We start from the raw sequence: 23,724 nt of genomic DNA, 5'->3' as shown, positions 1-23,724 counted from the left end.
ACATTTATGAATAATATTAAGTTCCATATGTTTCTAAAAATAATTAGGGTAAATTTTTTGGTGAATTATATATTTGTAAGATGTATTCATGCTGATAAGTGGTTACTTGTTTAAATTTCATTTTTGCTTGGCTAAATATCAGGTGAGTTACTTATGATACTGTGTATAAGTTCCTTTTTCTTTCTCTCTCTCTCCTTTATGTTTTTATTGGTCTCAAAGGAAGTTTGATTACGTTCAAATTTTTAATCCCAAATCTCAGATTTACATACCTTCAGTCACTACTATGGTTTGAATATTCTCTCTAAAACTCAGGTTTAAATTTAATTGACATTGTGACAGTATTAAGAGATGGGATCATTAAGAGGTGATTAGATCCTTTCTCCTGAATGGATTCATGCAGTTATCACAGGAGTGAGTCAGTGGTCTCAGGAATTCATCCCCCTTTTCCCACAGGATGATAGGGAACGAAAATCTTCACCAGAATTGGCTTCTTGACCTTGAACTTTCCAGCCTCCAGAACCGCAAACCAAATAAACATATTGTGTATAAATCATCCAGACTGTGGTATTCTGTTATAACAGCAAAAAGTGAACTGAGACAGTTTATTCTTTTTTTTTTTTTTTGAAACAGAGTCTTGCTGTGTCATCCAGGCTGGAGTGCAGTGATGCAATCTCGGCTCACTGCAAGTTCCTCATCCAGGGTTCACGCCATTCTCCTGCCTCAGCCTCCCAAGTAGCTGGGACTACAGGCACTTGCCACCAGGCCCGGCTAATTTTTTGTATTTTTAGTAGAGACGGGGTTTCACCGTGTTAGCCAGGATGGTCTCTATCTCTTAACCTTATGATCTGCCCGCCTCGGCCTCCCAAAGTGCTGGGATTACAGGCGTGAGCCACCACACCTGGCCCGACAGTTTATTCTTTATGTAGGACTTTTGTTTTCCAATTGCTTAATATCATTCAATCTCCAAAGTTTTAAATTCAAACTTTTAGATTTATAACATATGGACTTAAAAATCCATTCCTATTACACTAGTCAGCTTCTAGTCCTTTGAGTGATGAACAATATGAATATAGCTTTTGCTCTTATCAAATATATAGTCTAATGCAACAAGAAGTTATTGAGAAATGTTAGCATTGAAGAGTAATATGAAAGGAAGAATACAGGATGCTAAGTCAACCTATACAAGAGGGATCTGTGAAACAAGAAGAAATCCTTTCTGAAGAAATAACATTATTATGAAAACTTCTGTTGGCCAGAATAAAGAGAAATTGGGTGGGAATATTCTAGGCAAAGTGAGAAAATGAGAAAATTTCCAGTGAAGTGTGGAACACAGGATGCTCAAAGGACTGCAGTAAGGATGATCTTTTGATCATCCAAATACTAATCAAATTATGGATGAAATGGCATGCAAAAGAGATAACAGGCAACCATATGAAACATTTTGCTTTTTTTCCAAAACAGAAATAATGGGTACAGATAGGGCAATACTGAAAAAACAAAATCAAATGCTATATTTTATATATTTGTCTCCTCCAAAACTCATGCTGAAATTTTACCTCCAGTGAGGCTGTATAGAGTGGTGTGGACATTATAAAGTAATTGGGTGATAAGAGAAGAGTTATCATGAGTGAATTGATCCATTCATGGATTAATGGCTTAGTATACTAATGGGTTATTACAGGAGTGTATATAAGCGATTTTCTAAGAGGAGAAAGATACCCGAATTTGCATTATAAGTCCCCTCACCATGTGATGCACTGTGCCACCTCAGAACTCTGCAGAAAGTCCCCACGACCCCAAGAATCTTCCCAGATGTGGTCTCTCAACTTCAGAATTCTCACCCTACATAACTGTAAGAAACAAATTTAATTTCATTATTGATTTCTTAGTTTCAGGTGCTCTTTTATAGGCAACAGTAAAATGGATTAAGATACAAAATTAGTGCTGATAATGGGGCTGTTGCTATTAAACAATATCTGAAAATGTGGGATAGCTTTGGAATAGGATAATGGGTAGAGGTTGGAAGAGCTTAGAGGATCAGGCTAGAAAAACTGTGCATTGACTTAAACAGTATATTAAGGGTAACTCTCGTGAGGGATCAAAAAACAACAAAATGACTAGAGAAAGTCTGACATTTCATCAAGATTGGTTAATTAGTTGTGACCAAAATCTGATAAAAATATAGGCACTATAGGCCATTCTAACCAGGTCTCAGATAGAGCTGAGGAACCAAGGTATTGGAAGCTGGAGTAAAGACCAGCTTTATGTTGTTATAAATTGGCAAATAATTTGTCTGAACTATGTCCATAAGGGCTTTGTGGAAGGATTAACTTGAGAGAGATGAATACTAACATATCTAGCAGAAGAAATTCCTAAGCAAAATTTAGAAGGAGCTGCGTGTTTACTTTTAGCTGCTTGCACTGATTCAGCAGCAAAGAAACAATTTAAAGATAGATTTATAATCTGAAATGGAAGAAGAGCAAAAGGTTTAGAAAACTTTCAGCTTGGTCATGTAAATAGTGAACAACTTTGTTCAGGAGAGGAAACCAAGGATGTGGCCCAGTGATCATTTGGTAATGGAATTAGCCCAGGGACACAAAAATAAGGAGTATAAACTATGGGGACTCACTCCAAAATGAGGGAGAGTGGGAAGGATGTGAGCAGTGAAAATTTTTCTATTGGGTACAATGTTCAATATTTGGGTGCTGGGTACATGACAAGCCCAACTCCCACCATTACACATATAATACCCATGTAACTAACAAGACTATGTGCTCCTTGAATCAATATTTTTTTAAAAAAGAAGGGAGCCAGCTGCAATTTCTCAAGGCAATGAAAGACCCCAAAGATATTTCAGAAAACTCTGAGACTTCCTCTCTCATCACAGTCTCAGAGGCCTAGGAGGGTAGGATGGTTTAGGGACATAGGTCCAAAGCTTGCTCCGTAGGCTCACTTTCCAGAGTCACTTCGAGATTCTGCTCCCTGAAATCCAGTCCAGTGCTTCTTGGCCACACCTGCTGTTGCATAAATAGGTCCATGTAGAGACTGATACTACCCTTCACTCAAGAAGATACAAGCCATAAGCCTTGGGACACCTACCTGGTGTTAATTATTCAGGCCTACAGAAAGCAAGGGCTATGGAGGTTAGGCAACCTCCATGCAGATTTCAAAGGATGTCACTGAAAGTCTGGGAGCCAAGTCTGAGATTTGTCACAGGGGCAGAGCTACCATAGAGAGACCCAAATAAAGTGAAACAGAGTGGAAAGGCAGGGTCAGAGATTTACTACCAGGGCAGTGCCTAGTGGAGCCATGACAGTAGGATTGCCACCAGGACCTCAGAACTGTGGAGTCACTGGCAGTACGCAACATTTGCCTGGGAAATCTTCAGGTACTTGACTCTAGCCTGTTTGAGCAGCCATGTTGGCTGCACCCAGTAAAGCCATATAGAGAAGGTTGCTTGAGGCCTTGGGGACATGACACCCAGTGTGTCCAGGAAATGGCACACAGAGTCAAAAGAAATTCTCCTCCTCCTTTAAGATTTAATGTCTGTCTTTGAAGGTTTTGCACTTGCTTAGGGACTGTTCCTCCTCTCTTTTTGCCTATTTCCTACATTTGAAATAGGAATACCTATGTCAGGCTTGTACCATCATTGTGTCTTAGAAGTAGCTAACTTATTTTGATTTCATAGGTTTACAGAGGGAGACTCTGAACTTTAGACTTTTGACTTGGTACTGGAACAGGTTAAGACTTTGGGACAATGAAATTAGAGGAATATGAAAAGGACATGAGTGCTGAGGGACCATGGGCAGAATGCCATGGTTTAAACATTTGTCCCTTCCAAAATGCACGTTGAAATTTAATCCTCAATATGGCAGTATTGAGAGGTGAGGTATCAAACAGGTAACTGGGTCATGGGGGTCCTGCTGTCTTTAATGACTTAATTCATTCACAGATGAATAGATTCATGGGTTAATGAATTAATGGGTCCTTATGAGGTTGGCATTAGTGGCTTCATAAAGGGTAAAAGAGACAGCTGAGCTGGCATCCCCAGGCCCCTCCTCATGTAACACCCTGTACTGCCTTGGGACTTTGCAGAGTTCCCACCAGATGCACTCCCTTAACCTTGGATTTCTCAGCCTCCAGAACTGTAAGAAATACATTTTGTTTATTTATAAATTACCCAGTGACAGGTATTATTTTAAGAGCAACAATCATGGACTACAATTTAGGATTTTCAGTATGTCAGTTAAGACCATGTTGCTTTTAACTCTAAACATGAGAAAGGAGAAGTGGCAAAGAGAAGTGATATTTTAAAAACACACAAGAAGGGGCTTCAAGATGGCTAGAAGAATTTCATGCTTGCCTCCTTTACTCAGAAGAACAAAAATAGTACGTAGACAATCACACTGAATACATTATGTGAGAAATAACACTGGAATGCAACAGAAAAGTGAGAGGAAACATTGAAATCAAGGAAGGAGAAGAGACAGAAAAAGCCAGCGTGCTTGGCTGGGATTGGCTGGGAGACAGGAGTGACTTCCCCATATGGAGCAAGTGTAAGAGAGAATTGAGGTAGTCTGCATTCGCACTATGGAATCTTGCCACAGGAGAGCCCTTTGACCCTGTGAAGGCTTGAAACTAACACAGGGAGCTTCCAGGAAACTGCGAGAATTCCTCCAGGATGGACTTTGTGCTTGGTACCATACCTTTTCTCTGATCTAGGTAGGTATAGTCAAGTGCCACTTTAAATCCTGGTGTTCTGCCCTGGAGCTCAGTGACACTGAGAGTGAGGTATTAGGAAAACTTGGGCTGTTGCTGCAGGAACTGGGGTGTAATCTGGGAACAAGCTCCCACATGTGGAGCTGATAAGTGAATGAGGCATAGACTGCAGCTGCTGGTTCTGGGACGTGAGCTCCATGGTGACTGATACTAGGGTGCAAATGGGGTAAAACTTGCTCCTAGGACTGAATTGCAAACCGAGCAGGGAGTTCCTACAGCTGGGCTGAGGTGTGAACTAGGCATATACTATTCTTGCCAGGACTGAGAGTTGAACCCCACTGGGACTATGGCATGAGAAGGATGAATGTTTGCCCCACCATTGACCCAGGCTGTGTCCAGTGAAGCCTGCCCCATCCACTCCAGTGGCAGGATCTCAGCACAGCCACAACCACTCCTTACTTCAGCACTCTGCTGGGGGCCTGAGATTCACTCTGCCCTCACCCATCATGACTGGTGCCTTCTCTCATCATTGGTTGGGCCTGAGTGCAAGCCCTCCCACTTGACTTTTACCCATCCTTCCAAGACAGCTCACATAGCCAGGGTTTGGGGAATTGCCCAATTTAATCCACCACTGCAGCATCTGAAAACTCCTCCAGAGGGCCTGAGGTTGAACCTAAACATCTGGTTGCTACCAACCCAGCTGGCACCTATCTGCAAGCACCATCTGCAAGCCTGTAGACTCACCTGAACAGACCATCACAGCCACCACCAACACCAATGCACACCACTTGGGACTCAGAGACTTGTCTTGTCACTGCTGCCACCATCTCCTCTACCACTCCGGCTGCTTAGGGACCTATAATCCACCCACCCACTCAGTCCATCTCTGCCACCACCACCATCCAAGCAAACAATCTGAAAGCCCAAGAATTGGCTCACTGGTAACCACCAACACAGATGCCAATGTATATTGCCCTGGGGCACAAAAATAGGCATGCTAAACCCACAACCGCAATCATTAGTCCTTGAATATTGGCACTTCTGGCATTCTAGTCCCCAGCACGACTTTGCCACAATCTTCACTAATAAGTTTACCCCGAGCCACTGAGGAAATCTCACACATTATGAAAATTGTTTACAGTCAAATAAATCATAAAGAGACTACACTACTGCAGGTATCCCGAATCATAGCCAAATGCCCTATCCAAACCACATTATAGATACATCTTCAGGAAAAAGTCTTCTCCTATGAAAGTAATTTAAAAATAGGGAGAAGTGACTGTTATACCAGATGTACAGGTGTGAGGACACAAGACTCATGAAAAAAGGAAATATGACACTCCCAAAGAACATAATAATTATCCAGCTATAAACCTTAGCCAAACAGAAATTCTCAAAATAATAGATAAAGAATTCAAAACATTAACTGTAAAGAAACTTAGTTGGATAAAGAGAATTCTATAAAATACAGAAAATATATTATAAAAATCAGGACATAAATGAGAAACTTAACAAAGACATATTTTTTCAAAAATAATATACATTTTTAGAATATATATTTTAGAATATGTTTTTAGAATAATAAAATAGAAATTCTGGAAGTGAAGAATTTATTAAAGGAAATATTTACCTTTACATTTGAAAGTTTCAATAATAGATTTGATTAAGCAGAAAAAAGAATCTCAGAACTTGAAGACAGGTCTTTTGATATAACCCAGTCAGGCAAAAATAAAGAAAATATAATAAAAAAGAATGAACAAAGCCTCTGTGATATTTAACACAGCATAAAGCTATTGAATATTAAAATTATCAGAATCAGCAAGAGCATAGAGATAACAAAAAATTAGAAAACTTATTGAATAAAATAATACATGAAAATGGCTCAGTGATCCCCAAGCAGATACAATGCAAAAATTTCTTCTCTGTGGAACATTATAAGCAGATGTATGAAGTCAAAGATAAAGAGCAAATCCTAAAAACAGAAAGACAAAGTCACCTCCCCAAGACTAATATCAAATCTCTCAACAGCAGCTTTAACAGGCTAGAAGAGAATGGAATTATATATTAAAAGTACTGAAAAAAAAAACTTTCAGCTAAGGAGGTTATATCCAGCAATATTATCCTTCATAAATGAAAGATAAATAAAATACTTTCCAGACAAGCAAATGCTGAGGGAACTTGTTACCATTTTGATAGGTCTTAAAAGAAATATCTAAGGGGATCTTAAACCTAGAAGTTGAAGGATAACATTTACCATCATGAACAGACATGAAAGTATAAAACTCACTGATAATCACACAAAAAGGAAGAGAAATGACTCATTACAGAAATCCACCAAACCAAAATGAGAAACAATAGAATAAAAATAAAAAATATTATAAAACAATCAGAAAATAATTAACAATATTACAGCAACAAAGCCTCACATACAAAGACCGACCTTGAATACAAATGGATTGAATTATTCACTTAAAGGAAATAATTGCTGAAAGGATAAAAAAAAAAAAGATCCAACTATGGACTACTTATGAGAAATGAACCTTAGCAGTAAAGATACATACAGACTAAAAATAAAGGGATAGAAAACAATATTCCATTCAAATAAAAAGCAAAAACAAGCAGAAGTAGCTGTACTTATATCAGATAAAACACTCTTTAAATCAAAACAGTATTAAAAAGACAAAAAATGTCACTATATAATAATAAAGAGATCAATATAGTTCCAAGATATAACAATTATATATGTCCCAAGAACCTTAGCATTCAGATTCATACAGCAACTATTATGAGATCTATAGAAAGAGATACACTGCAATCTAGTAATGATGGGAGAATTTAACACCCCACGCTCACCATTACATAGATCACCTAGATAGAAAATCAATGAAGAAATATTGACTCTATACTGGACTATATAGTAAATGGACCTAACAGACATTTACAGAACATCCTATCCAACAACTGAGAATATATATTATTTTCACCGGAACATGGAGCATTTTCCGGGATAGACCGTATGTCAGATTCCAAGAAAGTCTCAACAAATTCAAAATCACATCAACTATCTTCTAAGTCTACAATGAAAATAAAACTAGAAACCACAACCAAAAGGAATCTTGAAAATTATAGAAATACATGGAAATTAAAACAAAAAAACCCCACATATATTCAAATGACCACTGAGCTAACAAAGAAATTAAGAAGGAAATGTAAAAAATTTATTGAAACAAAGGAAACTGAAAACACAACATAGCAAAACCTATGTGATACAGAAACAGGAGTGCTAAGAGAAAAGTTTGTAACATTAAAAAAGTAGAAAGATTACAGATTAACAATCTAACAATGTACTTTAAGGAATGAGAAAAGAAAGGACAAACCAAATCTAAAATTAGCTGAAGAAAATAACAATAAAACTCAGAACATAACTAAATGAAACAGACACTAAAAAATTACAACAGGTCAGCAAAATAGAAAATTGGTTCTTCAGAAAGACAAACTAAACTGATTAATTGCTAGCTTGACTAACCAAGAAGAGAAAGACATAAATAAAATCGGAAATGAAAATGGAGACATTACAACTGATACCACATAAGTAGAAAAAGGTCATAAGAGACAACTATCAACAACTATACACTGATAAACTGAAAAACCTAGAGAAAATGGATAAAGTACAGAAAACATAAGATCTACCAAGATTGAATCAGGAAGAAATAGAAAATCTGAACAGACCAATAAATAGCAAGTTTGAATCTATAATAAAATGTCTCCCAATAATAATTTCACCAAATGTACAAAAAACTAATACCAATCCTCTTGAAAGGAACAAATCACAGCAACAACAACAAAAAAAAGAGGATTTTTATTTAAAAAAAAAATGAAATAGGAGAAAATTCTTCCTAACTAATTCCATGAGACTGGCATTACCCTGATACCGAAACCAGACAAGGACTCAACAAAGAAGGAAACTATAGGTCAATATTCCTGATGAAAATAGACTGAAAAAAATCACCAACAAAATACTAGCTAAATAAATTCAGCCACGCTTGAAAAAGATAATAAACCATAATGACATGGGATTTATGGTGGGGATGCAAGGATGGTTCAACATACACAGATCAATATCATGTCAACAGAATGAAGGAAAAGACCATACAATCATCTCAATAGATGCAGAAAAAGCATTTGACAAAATTCAACATGTATTCATGACAAAATCTCTCAACAAACTATGCCTAGAAGGAAAAATACTTCTAAATAATAAAAGCCATGTATATCAAACCAACAGCTAACATCATATGAAATGGGGAAATGTTGAAAGCCTTTCATGTAATTACTAGAACAAGACAAGGATGACCACTTTCAGCATTCATGTCAAGCAAAGCACTTAAAGTCCTAGCCAGAGAAATCAGGCAAAAGAAAAATAAAGGGTGGGTGGGCATAGTGACTCACGCCTGTAATCCCAGCACTTTGGGAGGCTGAGGTGGGTAGATCACCTGAGGTCCGGAATTCAAGACCAGCCTGGACAACATGGTGAAACCCCATCTCTAACTAAAAATACAAAAATTAGCTTGGCACGGTGGCACATGCCTATACTCCCAGCTACTCAGGAGGCTGAGGCAGGAGAACTGCTTGGGTCTAAGAGGCGGAAGTTGCAGGGGTCCAAGATTGCGGCATTACACTCCAGCTTGGGCGACAGAGCAAGACTCCATCTCAAGAAAAAAAAAAAAAGAAGAAGAAGAAAGGGCATCCAAATAGAAAAAGAGACAGTCAAAGTGTCACTCTTTGCTGATTATATGTGTTATATCTAGAAAAACCTAAAGACTCCACCAAAAATATCTTATATTTGATTAATGAATTCAGTAAAGTTGCAGGATAGAAAGTCAACCTACAAAGACCAATAGCATTTCTTTCTCCCTTCACTACCCTTCCCTTCTCTTCTCTTTTTCCCTTCCCTTACCTTCTCCCCTCCCCTCCCCTCCGCTCCTGTCCCCTCCCGTCCCCTCCCTTCTCCTCCCCTTCCATTCCCTGAAAGCACAATCTTAGCATCTCAGCTCACTGCAACCTCCGCCTCCCGGGTTCAAATTATTCTCCTGCCTCAGTCTCCTGAGTAGCTGGGATTACAGGCATGTGCCACTATGCTGGGTTGATTTTTGTATTTTTATCTTAGTGGAGATGTGGTTTCACCATGTTGACCTCAAGTGATCTGCCCACCTCGGCTTCCCAAAGTGCTGGGATTACAGTTGTAAGCCACTGTGGCCAGATCAGTAGCATTTCTATACATTAGTAAGAATGTAGCTGAAACAATCAATAAGCTAATCTCACTTATAAAAGCTGCCAAAAATATTCCTGGCAATAAAATTAACAAAGGAGGTAAAATAGCTTTATTAGGAAAATAAACAAAATGCTGATTAAAGAAATTGAAGGGAACACCAAAAAATAGAAAAGCTTCTTATGGTTATGGAGCAGAAGAATTAATGTCACTAAAATGATCATACTGCTCAAAGCAATCTACAGACTTAATTCAATCTCTATAAAAAATGCTCACATTCTTTTACACAAAGGTAAAAAAAATCTAGAACTAGTATAAAGCAACAACAACAAAAAAACTCAAATAACCAAATCAATCCTGAGCAAAAAGGAGATATCTAGAGGCATCATATTAACCTAACTTCAAAATATATTACAAGATTACAAGGCCATCATAATCAAAGCAGCACAGTATTGGTCTAATAATAGATACATAGATCAATGGAACAGTATAGAGAACCGTGAAATAAAGCCACACATTTACAACCAACTAATCTTTGACAAATCGGACAAAAACTTACACTGGGGAAAATACACTCTCTTCAATAAATGTGCTAAGAAAATTGGTTTCAGAAGAATAAAACTGAGCTCTTATCTCTCATCAGATAGACATTAACTCAAAATAAATTAAAGATTTAAATATAAGATCTGAAAGTATAAAAATACTAGTAGACAACTAAAGCAAAACTCTTCTGGACATTGGTCTAGGCAAAAAATTTGTTACTAAGACCTCAAAAGCACAGGCAACAAAAACAAAAATAGACAAATAGAAAGGATTTAATTAAACTAAATAAGTTCTACAAAGCAAAATAAATAACCCAGGGTGAAGAAACTATCTGTTGAATGTGAGAAAATATCTGCACACTATTACTCTGACAGGGGGCTAATCTTTATAATATTTGAGGAACTCAAACATCTCAATAAATTACCAAAAAATTCCCAATCTGTTTAAAAAGTAAGCAGAAGACATGAATAGACATTCTGAAAAGAAGACATACAAATGGCCAACAGGTATAAAAAAAAAAGTTTCATATCTCTAATCATCAGATAAATGCAAATGAAAAATGAAAGAGATATCCTCTTATTCCAGCCAGAATGTCTATTAGGCATCTAAAAAGACCAAAAAATAACAGATGATGGTGAGAATGTGGAGAAAAGGGAACTCTTAAATACAATTGGTGGGAATGTAAATCAGTACAGTCACTATGAAGAATAGCAGGGAAATTTCTTGATTTCTAAAACTAGAATTACCATTTGATACAGCAATGCCACTACTAGATATCAACCCAAAGGAAAACAAACTAATAAATCAAAGTGACGCCTGCACTCACATGTTTATTGCAGGGGCATTTAAAATACCAAATACACATCAACCTGAGTGTCTACCAACAGATGAATGGGTAAAGAAAATGTGGTACATATACACAATGCAATGAGACTTGGCCATTAAAAAGAGCAAATTAATGTCATTTGCATCAACGTGGATGGAACTGGAGGTCATTATCCTAAGTGAAATAAGCCAGGCACAAAAAGAAAAATATTGCATGTTCTCACTTATGAGTTAAAAAAAAAAAAATGATTACATAGAGGTAAGGAGTGGAAAGATAGATAACAGAATAGATAACAGACTGAGAAGGGTGAATTGAGGATAGAGAGGAGACTAAAGAGAAGTAGGTTAAATGGTATAAGAACGTATAGTTAGATAGAAAATTTAAGGTCCATGTGTTGTTTTTATCACAAATGGGACTTTTTATTTACACTATTAAAAGTCTCAACCTTAAACAGATTCTTGGGAGAGTTGGTCATACCCATAAACTTGTTAAACTTTAGCAACTGTCTCATCCACAATAGCTTTTCCAGAACTACTACCTTCACCATGAAGCTCCACGAGTTTCCCAATTCAAACTTGGGCTCCTTCAGCATTTTTACTTTTCTAAAAAAGACATCATGGCGAGGATAAATAGATTGACAAGGCTTTTCTTACATAGTTTCCAATTTTGTATGGAATCAATTTACTGGCCACTTCTTTCAAGTCATTTGTCGCTCTTCTCAGGTCATGATTTCCATCACCTTTTTCTGGATTTGGTGGACCCATTGGTGCTGATCCTAAGACGTCTCATAACTAATTTTTGCATGTTTTAGTAAAACCAATACAGAACAGATAAAACAAATTCACATCAATGGTCTTCACATTGAAAGAAACTTTAATCATGGTCTGCCAATTTTTACTGTGGAACACATTTTATCACGGGTAAGATTCATGCCATAGAAGTTAGGAAGTTTTTGACATGAACATCTTCAGGAATCAGCTTGAATTCTCAAAATTCAACTTCATTATTCTGCAGATCAGCAAGATTCACTTCAAATACATGACCCTTGATGCTGTCGGATTGTTTTATTTACTTGAGCTCTGGTGACTAGTGTCTTTCCGATATTTCTTATATTGAACGTAACAGGTGCTTTTACATCACACCATTTTTCTTAAAAAATGGATCAACCATTCCTCCTTGGCTCCTTTTTGCCACCTTTTGTGAGGTGCTTGTTTTTGCCAGCCATCATGATGCTGCTCAGAAAGCCAGAAAGACTAAAATTGATACTTGATAGTAAAGTAGGGTGAATAGAGTTAACAAAAATATATTGTACACAGGTGATGAAAACCCTACATGTCCTAGCTTAATCACTACTCATTACATACATTTAACAAACTTTTACATGTTCCTCCTAAATTTGTAAAAAAAAAGTAAAACTTTAAAAAGGAGTAAGAAAGAATAGAAAAGTAAAAAATTAAATATTTTCATTATGCCTATTATGTATGCACTATCTGTGCTTTTTCAAAGCAAGAGGTAGCAAAGTAGTATGCTTAAGAAGTAAACACCATTACTGAGATGCAGAAATAAACCTAGGGCCTTTAGGCGTAGCCAAGTCTTCATGCCTTGATACTTTTCTACTGGTGCCAGAAAAACACAGGCCATCATTTTCAAGTGTATTTATGGCCAACTATATGACTTTACCATTTAGACAACATAGTTAAAATTTAGAAAAGAAAGTAAACATCCTAAGATTGTATCTACATATAATATTCAGTATTACCTTTCTATATCAATATTTCTGTTATGAAAAAAAGAGAACAACCCGAATCACATTACTATGGGCTCAAGAAATTACTTCCCACATTCTCAATTCATATTCTGGAACTGGCAAACGTTGTTATACAGATGATCACAGCATCTGCTTAATGTGAGGCATCACAACGTACTCCATATATATGTATAATTATTCTGTAATTATTCCATATCAATTAAAAGCAAAACCTTAAAAAAGTGAAAACACACTCACACACACATAAACCACATATAGAACCTTTATTAAGTAGGATTTGATAATTGATTAAATGTGGGATGTGAATGAGAAGGAGACAATATCTATGCCTATCATTTTGCTGTTGAGAATAAAGGTGGTGCGTGGTAGAGAAAAATAAATACCAGAAGACAGCAAGATTGCAGGCAATAAACATCTCAAAATTCTGTTATCAATGCTTTTCTAAAATATGTTGATAATTTGGGTACAGAACCTAAAAGATGGCCGGGCTCGGCGGCTCACGCCTGTAATCCCAGCACTTTGAGGGGCCGAGGTGGGTGGATCACAAGATCAGGAGATGGAGACCATCCTGGCTAACACGGTCAAACCCTATCTCTACTAAAAATACAAAAAATTAGCCGGGCGAGGTGGCGGGCGCCTGTAGTCCCAGCTATTCGGGAGGCTGAGGCAGGAGAATGGCGTGAACCCGGGAGGCGGAGCTTGCGGTGAGCCGAGATCGCGCCACTGCACTCTAGCCCGGGCGACAGAGCGAGACTCCACATCAAAAATAAATAAATAAATAGTAAATAAATAAATAAAGGAAACCTAAAAGACATGTGTAGTGTGAAAGTAGACAGTTAATAGTGACATATCCAGAGATAGTATTTGGAGATTCAGAATAAGAAGGCCATAAAGAGTGAATCGTAGAAAGAGAAAAGGACACAGTACAGAACCCTCCAGGTAAAAGACTGACAAGAAATAAACAGATTCGAGTTATAGAAGGAAAACCAGGGGGATGTGGTGTCAATGAAACGAAAGAAAATAGTGTTCTCCAAATACAGAAATTGTCAAGTATATCAAACATAACTCAAAGGAAAAGCAAAGTAAAAGTCAAAGTGTATATATTGAATTTAGTGTCATGGAGATTCTTTTAGATTGGATTCCTCTTAAAAGCTGACACAGCAATAAGGACGTGGAGGGCAAATAGTATATTTGAATAGGGATTCAAGCAATTTCCAGTTGGAAAAAAAGAAAATATAATCCAAAAAGGAGAAATACCCCTAAAGCGTGGGTTAAGGTGTAGATTATCATTGCGGGCAACGAGGGCTTCATCCAGCAAGGGGGCCTCTGAGATATCATGGAGATCATGCCCCAGAATGGTCTGACTGAGGGAGAGGAAAGCCTGGACACAGATGTATGGTCTCTCTTCCCTCTGCTATTGAGAAGTCTCATGAATAGAGTAAATCCCTTGCACTTTTGAGCTGTCCTAGAAAGGAGCAGAGCAACTTTATGCGACATAGGAGAATGGCACTAGGATAGGCACTGGGGAGTCACGAGCATTTGAGTTAGGAATGTGTCAATCATTTCATTGCAAAAATTGATCCTTATTAAACACTAATATTAATGAAATGGAAACAATAGAGAATAAGAAAATAAAACTATACAAAACTGAGTATCAGTATAGAATGTTCTCTGAAAATGGAGGCGTGCATGAGATGCAGAGCATTAGTGGAAGAAATAGATTAATATAGCAATGAATATAATAACTAATGTTTATTTTAAAATTTCTATGTGCTAAGAATTATGTAAACGAGAAGCAAAATCCTTATAACTTTCTAGAAAGCTTTTATGCCTTATGCAATATGAATAATAAATAATTTGGTTAGTGAACTAACAAAATCAAACAAATATCATTTTTTTTTGCATGGTAAACTCAATAAAATTCATCTACTTTCCATCTTGTAAAAGTGTACGAAATCAAGGTATTTTCTAATACACTAAATAAAAGAAAGTATATTGAATGAAGTCTGTTTTTGTTTGTTCACATATTAAGAATAGTTTATCTAAAATTTTATTTGGTTAATAAAATCTATTTTTATTCAACCGTGGGATCCATTAACATTTTACTCAGCATTATTATATACATAAAACTATAAACAGTCATAAGGGAATAAAATGTATCCTGTATTTATTTTTTACAAATTTCACAGTAAGAGGTAGGAAAATGGTAAAATGTATACAGTTGCAGTTAGTTAAATTTTTGAGGCTTTGTTTCTACTTGAAAGTGACACCTAGGTATTGTAAACTTCTCGAGAGACCATTTTACAACAAGAAACTCTTGTATTTACCTATAAAAATCCAGTGTCAGATACGTAGTTTCTTGTACTGAACATCAGAGAAACTAGATGTGCTGTCAGACAGTATTTGTGGTGGTAAGGATGAATGGATAAAGTCTCTTGGGCCTCTTTTTTTGTCAGTTATTTCTAAGTTTTTCTTAGCTGTATCTGACAGTGTTGTAAGTCCTTTCATCTTGTTAAAGCTTTCGCGGAAAATAACTTGTTAAAACTACCACTCAACTCTGATAAGCAAAATAGTACTTTTGTTAATAATGCTTAATAATAGTCTTGTATTTCACTCCAGCCTAGGCGACAAGAGACAAGAATGAAACTCCATCTCAAAAAAAAAAAAAATAGTCTTGTATTTAAAAATATGATACACTTTGTAATTTTTAAATAGTAATGACTTGTGGTCGTGAGCTCATAACTGACTTAGCATATTCATTGATAGTTTGCTGTTTTTAAAGTGAATAGATGCCCATGACATTTTGAGCTAAGTTATCAAAACTTCTTGAAGGGGAAGAAAAAGATGCTTTGGATCAAATACAGCATCGAAATATGTAGCCCCCCCGCCCCATGGTGATTGGAACAATTGCATGACCCCCTCCTTATAGGAACAAGGGCTGTTACATCAGAAATCCAGACCACAGATCTCAGAGGTGGTCTCAATGCTGCTGTCCCTTCAAGAGTACCTGGAAATGAACAGCCAGTAGTTGGGCTCAAGCAATAGGAAGTGAAAGTACATTTTCAATGTGGTGACCATATCTACAACAATCTTCACAGCAGGTAAAATGAATATTTTGTGGAAATGCAATTGAATAAAGACATAATTGAGAGGAAACGATAAAGTTAATGAAAATAAAAACATTACAAGAATGGACGGAAACAAGGACTTTTTCATAGTTAAGGAGCTTAACAAGTAATCTAGGAAATATCTGACAAATACCAAACCTGGAGGCTTTGGTCAAGATGCATTCTCCTTCCTTGCTTCTGTGGTCACCAGTTTTAGGGAACAATTCTTGGTAAATGTTTTTGTTTCTTCAAGGCCTGGGCTTTCTGACCAAAAAAGCACTGGCAAGTCTTAGCAATTGATAGAGTATTACTCCACAGAGACGAAAAAACTCACCTGCCCTAGAGTCGTTTGCTCATATTCCAGGGCAGTAAAACTCTAGGCATCTTTCTTTCAGTTAAGGGGAGGTTGGACCCACACACCAGCTGCTGTCTGTGAGGTCTGGATCACATAACAGCAGGGTTGCTGTGACGCACAAACGACCGGACATTTGGCTCTCACTGTGTCACTCCATGAGGGAAAATCAGGGTTTGGGGGAAAAAGGCACTCTGATTCTCCATGAGCGATAAACTGTTTGTTTTCTGATCCAGAGACTGTGTGTTTCCTAAACATACACACACACACACACACACACACACACACACTCTTTTAACAACCACTCGCATAGGAGTTCTGTACTTGGTTCATTACTCTGCATTGCCTTTCAGTGTTGCCTGTGTCCGATCTGATCTGCTGTTTCATCACCTTTACTCCAGATCCACTTCTTGACCTAGGTCCTCTGCAACTCCCAGTTTTAAGCGCCATGTTCTTGACCATATTCAGCACAATCTTGTGCTTGGATTTATCAGTCCTTTTCATACTGCTTCTATAACCCAGGGAACTCTGATTTTAAGCCCCGATTTCAGACAAACACCCAGTACTTGAAAGGTCTTATTATGAAAATGAGGTATATTATCATTGGTTGTATGGCCAAGAAAGACATTTGGGCTTTCTGAATCTTAATTGTATTAATTTTCAAAGGGGGATGATAATACTTACTTTTCTGCCAAGATGGTAAAGTACATGTGAAGAATAAGTGAGATGATTTTGTGTACAAATACACTGCAAACTCTGAAACATTAAACAAAGAGTTCGGATAATTACTATCATCATGTCAAACCTACGAATAGTTGCCCTAAAACTGACATTCTCATTTGCTAACTTTTCTTGTGCTCCATTACATAAATTCTAAGACTTATAGATGAAAGTGAGGACCAATAGTGGAAATAAAAAATGTGGAAAGATAGAGTCTAAAATAGTAACAAAAATGTTTAGGAAAATACTAGGAATCTCATGTTAATTTTATATTAATGTCTTCATTTTATGTACTATATTATTTTCATATAGTAATAAATGTGTGTAATTTTAAATAACTATAGTTGATCAAAGCATCCTGCTTAACAGGTTGTATATCAAAACTGTTTGCAGCTCATCTGATATAAAGAAGTACAAAGATCTGATTTGTGTGTTTTAATATACTGCTGTTAGAAATAGACTGCTGTTAATAGACTGTTGTGTGTTTTAATAGACTGCTGTTATGGTATCAAACTACCTTAAAATATGTGTAACCATCTAGATAATAATCTATACCTCTCATTTAGGAATATATTCAAGAGAATAAAGAGAGATAAGAATGAAGAATTATACTTAAGAATGTTTATTGTGATGCTATTTGTTAACACTTGGAAGAAAAATAAAACAAAATAGTCAACAAAAGGGAAATGGATAAGTAAACACTATTATGTAGTTAAGCTTATTAAAAGCAAATAAAATTCAATTTTATAAAACACAGGTTATTAAAAGAAAATAAAATTTCAATTTTGCTTTTAATAATTATTATAAACAATATTTATGAACCCAGAAGACTGTTCCAAAAACACTTCAATAGAAAAATAAAAACATGACTACATATAATTAGGTAAATACACGCACTTACATATATCTCTCTCTATATATATGTGTGTATATGTGTATATACATGTGTATATACATGCCTTAAATTGTTATAAGTAGTTATGTTTAAAAAAGCTATATCCACTTGTTTGTTACTTTATTATCCATGTCATGAAATTATGAGAATTTCTCTAAATATCTCTCAATATGATATGGCAAAATATTTATGTTAAAAAGTTTCTCAAAATGTTATCCATTGGAGTTGTTGCATAAATACTGAATCTTCCAGAGTTCCTCAAGATCAAGCTGCTGTTGGGAAGACTCCTCTGATAACACAACACTGGCTTCCCTCTCATACTGCTACTTCACTGCTGGTGTAGTCTGGGCTCAGTCCCCAGATACACTCCTTTTTCTCAAATCTTTGTATCCGGCTCTACTAGAAAATTGCAAATTCAGATATGTGATCAGAATTATAAGGTGGAAAGATAGATGCTATATCCAGGACTACTCCAGATTTTACTTGGATACACCATTCTTTTCTAATATGTATTATTCCTTGACAGTTTCACCAATAATGTATCATTTACATGAGTATCAGTACATATATCCATCAACTACATAAATATTTCTTTAAAATTAATATATTCAGCTCTATTCTCTTTCTTGAGATTGAAACTTATATACTATTTCACTGGACAACATTTTACAATACTTTTACAAATCTTCTATATTCACCTGAAATGACATGCCCAAAATTAAATTTTTAACTCCATTTTATCTCTAAGATGTGTTTCTCTGCTTGAATCCCCTAATTATCTTATAAAGTGTTACTTTTACTCACGTATGTACTATATTTATTTTACATTCATATTTGATACATCTTTTGCTTCTGCTTATTCAGGTGTCTGACCAAACAACAGCATATCCTTCTATATTTCCCAAGTGTGGAGTTAGATAATATGCCACATTAAAGTAACCACAGGAGAGGTTGCTTTAGTGAGTAATTACCTGGTTATTGACTTTCCCTGTATCTTCTTGCCTCCAGAAGATACTACACATCTACTTCTCTATCCCACACAAAAACCTGTGAATTACTGTGTCCTGTATAACAAGGGTCCCCAACATCTTGGGCACAGACATGTACTGGTCTGTGGCCCATTAGGAACCAGGCCACACAGCAGGAGGTGAGTGGTGGTTGACTGAGCAAAGTTTCATCTTTATTTACAGCTGTTCTCCATTGCTTGCATTACCACCTGTCAGACCAGTAGCAGCATTAGCTATTCATAGGAGCATGATCCCTATTGCAAACTGTGCATGCAAGGGATCTCAGCTGCATGCTCCTAATGAGAATCTAATGCCTGATGATCTGAGGTGGAGCGGAGGCAGTGATGTTAATACAAATTACCATTAGCAGAGAGGTTTGACTACACAGAGACAATGATAAGTCAACTTCTTGCAGATTCATATCAAAACTCTTATTATGAGGGGCAAGTGACAAGCTGCATCTGGTGGCAGGCTTTATAATGGTCAGTGAGTTAATGGACTTCAATTGCACAGCTGCATCTGGTGGCACACTTTAAGTCAGAATCCAACACTTAGTTTAGTCCACTTGTGGCCCACTCATTGCTTTATTTACCACTTCCATCCATGTCTCTTTCCCACACTATGCAATTGTCTCAGTCACAGTTTTGGTAAGCCCACAAGCTAACCCTAGCCCAAATGAGTAAAAAATAAGTATCACTGGAGAGATTCTTTGAAAAGGGAAAAAGACCCAATGATGAGACAGCAGAAGACTTTAAGACTGCCAACAAAAAGAAAGCTGCATTTAAAAGAAAACACCAATAGTCCTACCTAAATTATGAGTTCATTCCAACAGGTGATTCACATTCTCCAGGCCCTCTCTCTATAATATGTGGTGACTGGCTATCCAATGAAGCCATGAAAGCTTCAAAACTGCTCACCGCATGTTGCTCTGCAAGAAGACAAACACCTTGCAATAAAAGACAAGCCTTTGGAGTTTTTCAAAGAAAAGAAATGTGAACATGAAGAACAGGAACAATTATTGAAGGCCACCACTTCATTAAATGTGTCTGCACTGAGAGCATCATTCTTAGTGGCTAATCGCTTTGCTAAAGCTAAGAAGCCCTTTATTATTGGTGAAGAGTTGATCCTGGCTGCTGCTAAGGACATTTGCCATGAATTTTTGGACAGGTTGCACTTCAAAGGGTGGCACATGTTCCTATTTTGGCTAGCACAATAATTAAGTGAATTGATGAAATCGAGAGGATATTGAGGCACAATCGTTAGAGAAGATTAAATGAGTTACCGTAATACACAATTCAGATTGATGAATCTACCAATGTTGACAACAAGGCAACAATGTTTGTTTTGTGTGATACATTTTTCTAAAGGATGTTCATGAAAATATGTTATGTGTACTTTTGTTGGCAAACAACACCACAACTGCAGAACAATTCATGTCTTTGAATGATTACATATCAGGAAAACAGAACTGGTCATTTTCCGTCAGTGTATGCACAGATGGAGCAGCTGTCAGGACTGGATGGCCGTCTGGTTTCATTACTGGGGTTAAAGAGGTCACTTCTGAATGTGGGTCTACACACTGTCATCCATAGAGAAGTGCTTGCTAGTCTAAAAATGTCACCAGAACTTAATGTTTGATAGGATATGATTAAAAGTATTAACCATATTGAAGTATTATACATGCCTTTAACTCGCATCTGTTCGTGCAGCTCTATGAGGAGATGAATGCAGAGCACACACATTTCTCTTACACATAGGAGTGAGATGGCTTTCTGAAGGTCGATCACTGGCATGAGTTTTTGAGTTACAAGGACCACTCCAGAGATTTCTTTTAGAAAAACAGTCACTACTAGCAGCATATTTCAGTGACACAGAATGGTTACAAAACTTGCTTATTTGTGTGATACATTCAACTTGCTCAATGAACTCAATCTGTCACTTTGGGAGAGAATAACTGTGTTCAAGTCAGCAGATAAAGTGGCTGCAATCAAATCCAAACCAGAATTATGGGAGTGATGAGCGAACACTGGGATTTTTAACATGTTTCAAACATTAGCAGAGATTTTGAAAGAGACTGAACCAGGGCCTTCTTTCTCCCAGCAGGTGCATGATCACCTATCTCAGCTTTCAGAAGAATATGAGCATTATTTTCTAACCGCAAAAGACCCCCAAACTTGGGGGGGGGGATGGATACACTAACCATTTGTGAATAAGCCAGGTGAATGGACTTTGTCTTCTAGAAGATGATCAATTGCTTGAAATCGCAGATGAAAGCAACCCCAAAAGTGTATTTGAGACTTACAATCTCCATACATCCTGGATTAAGGTCAAGGAGAAATACTCTTTAGATTGCCACAAAAGCACTGAAAAGCCTTCTTCTATTTCCAACGTCCTATCTTTGTGAAGAAGGAGTTTCTGCAGTGACAGCAACCAAAACAAGATTATGGAGTAGACTGGACATAGCAACACACTTTGGGTGCCACTGTGTCCCATTGCCTCCAGATGGGACCATCTAGTTGCTGGAAAACAAGCTCAGGGCTCCCACTCATTCTACATATGGTGAGTTGTATAATTATTTCATTATACGTTACAATGTAATAATAATAAAAATAAAGTGTGCAATGAATATAATGAGCTTGAATCATTCCCAAACCATCCTCTGACCCCTTCCTGTCCCAGTCCATGGAAAAATTATCTTCCACAAAACTGGGCCCTAGTGTCAAAAAGTTTGGGGATTGCTACTGTATAAGATGTAGAGGTTCTGGGTGACAGAAGAGGTCTTTATCTGGATTGAACTCTGCCACTGGAAATGAAGTATCTACATCAACTAGTTAGTCTGGTGTTTGCCATATGCACACACTCACCTCCCAGTTTCTTCTGTATATGTACTTGGAACTCATCAATAGTGTTTCCATCTCATAGAAGAAAACCTCCTCCACATATGTCTGGTTGTTGTTCTCTGCCTGTGGTTTACCTTTCAGAAAATTCCTCCACTTTTTATTTATGGATGGTTTGCCTAAATGTTTGACAGTTGCTAGATTTATTTATTTACTTACTTACATAAAAAATTTTTATCATGAATTTCATATGAGAAGAACAGAGAAACATATGACTAATCCATCAACTTAATCCCCGAAATTTGCCATTTGCCTTATTTAACTTAATGCAATGACTACCTACCCAATCACATGAGCCAGATAACTAGCAGCCATTCTCAAATAACCTTTTTCTTTTCATCTCTTAAATTGAAAAATGAAATCCTTATGTTTCATAAATATAAATTTCTCAATTATTTTAGAAACCATTTCTCCTGTTTTCTTCTGCCCTACTGCCATAATGTAATGCTTTATGTCTCATCAGAATTATTGTATGACATTACAACTAATTTCTCTGCTACAATTTTATTTATCTCATATCCATTTTTCACATTACAATGAGAATAATCTTTCTAAATGTCACTTCTCCTGTTTAAAATCCTTTGATGACCAATTACTAAAACCGCATAATTAAGAATCATCTTGCTTACCTGATAAAGATAGAAATTTCTAAACTCCACCTCAGACTTACATTAAAACACATTAAAATGTCTGAGAGTAGATCATGGGACTCTATATTTTAATAGGTATCCCAGATTACTCTTACCCATACTAAAGTTTCAGAACCACTGGTAAATTCCTACAGAGTTAGCATGTCATAAAGGGTGTCTATGAATCAGACTTAGCTCTTAACTTTCAGGTCTGTAATTTATGTTAAAGTATTATTTTGTAGCTTATAGTAAGTCCCTACATCAATCTAAGTCACATTTTCATGTTTCTGGTCACTCTGGTCACTTTGCCTGACGTGCTCTTCAGCCCATCTTCACCCAACCAACTCCTACTCAGCCTCCATTAGTCAGTCCACACATTTGTCTAGGGGTCTTCTGAGGCCAGAGTAACTGTTCTTCCCTCTGAATTTAAGACATCATTTTAATAATTACACAAATTTTACCGTGTACATTTGTTTGTGTATGCATATAAGAAATTTTACTGTATACATTTTTGAAAGTTGGTCTTGTTTATTAGAAATATTTATAAAATTTTTTTTAGTTTACAGTGCTTACCACATTTTCTAGAATAAGTTAGAATTTAATAAATATTTGTGAACTAAACTTTTAAACTAAATAGTCTATTACTAGCATTTTAATAAATGCATGCACATTAAAATTTAAATCCAAATGATATAATGTATTTATGGAACTTTTATTTTTTTTTCTCTTTACATTGTAGCAGGTAGGCAGAGCAAACTAATCACTACAAAACGTCTAACATGAAATAATGACTTCAATTCCCAGAACTGCAGAGTCATCACCTGAATTTGCTTATCTTTAGTTCAGTACACCTCTGAAAGACATATACTTACACTTTAATTAGAAGTATTTGATCTCGGGAGCAAGATGGCCGAATAGGAACAGCTCCAGTCTCCAACTCCCAGCGCGAGCGACACAGAAGACCGGTGATTTCTGCATTTTCAACTGAGGTA

The sequence above is a fragment of the Mandrillus leucophaeus genome, unplaced genomic scaffold, assembly GCF_000951045.1.
Source record: "Mandrillus leucophaeus isolate KB7577 unplaced genomic scaffold, Mleu.le_1.0 Scaffold47, whole genome shotgun sequence".
NCBI lineage: Eukaryota > Metazoa > Chordata > Mammalia > Primates > Cercopithecidae > Mandrillus > Mandrillus leucophaeus.
The sequence above is the reverse complement of the archived record's forward strand: the minus strand, read 5'-3'. Positions refer to the sequence as shown.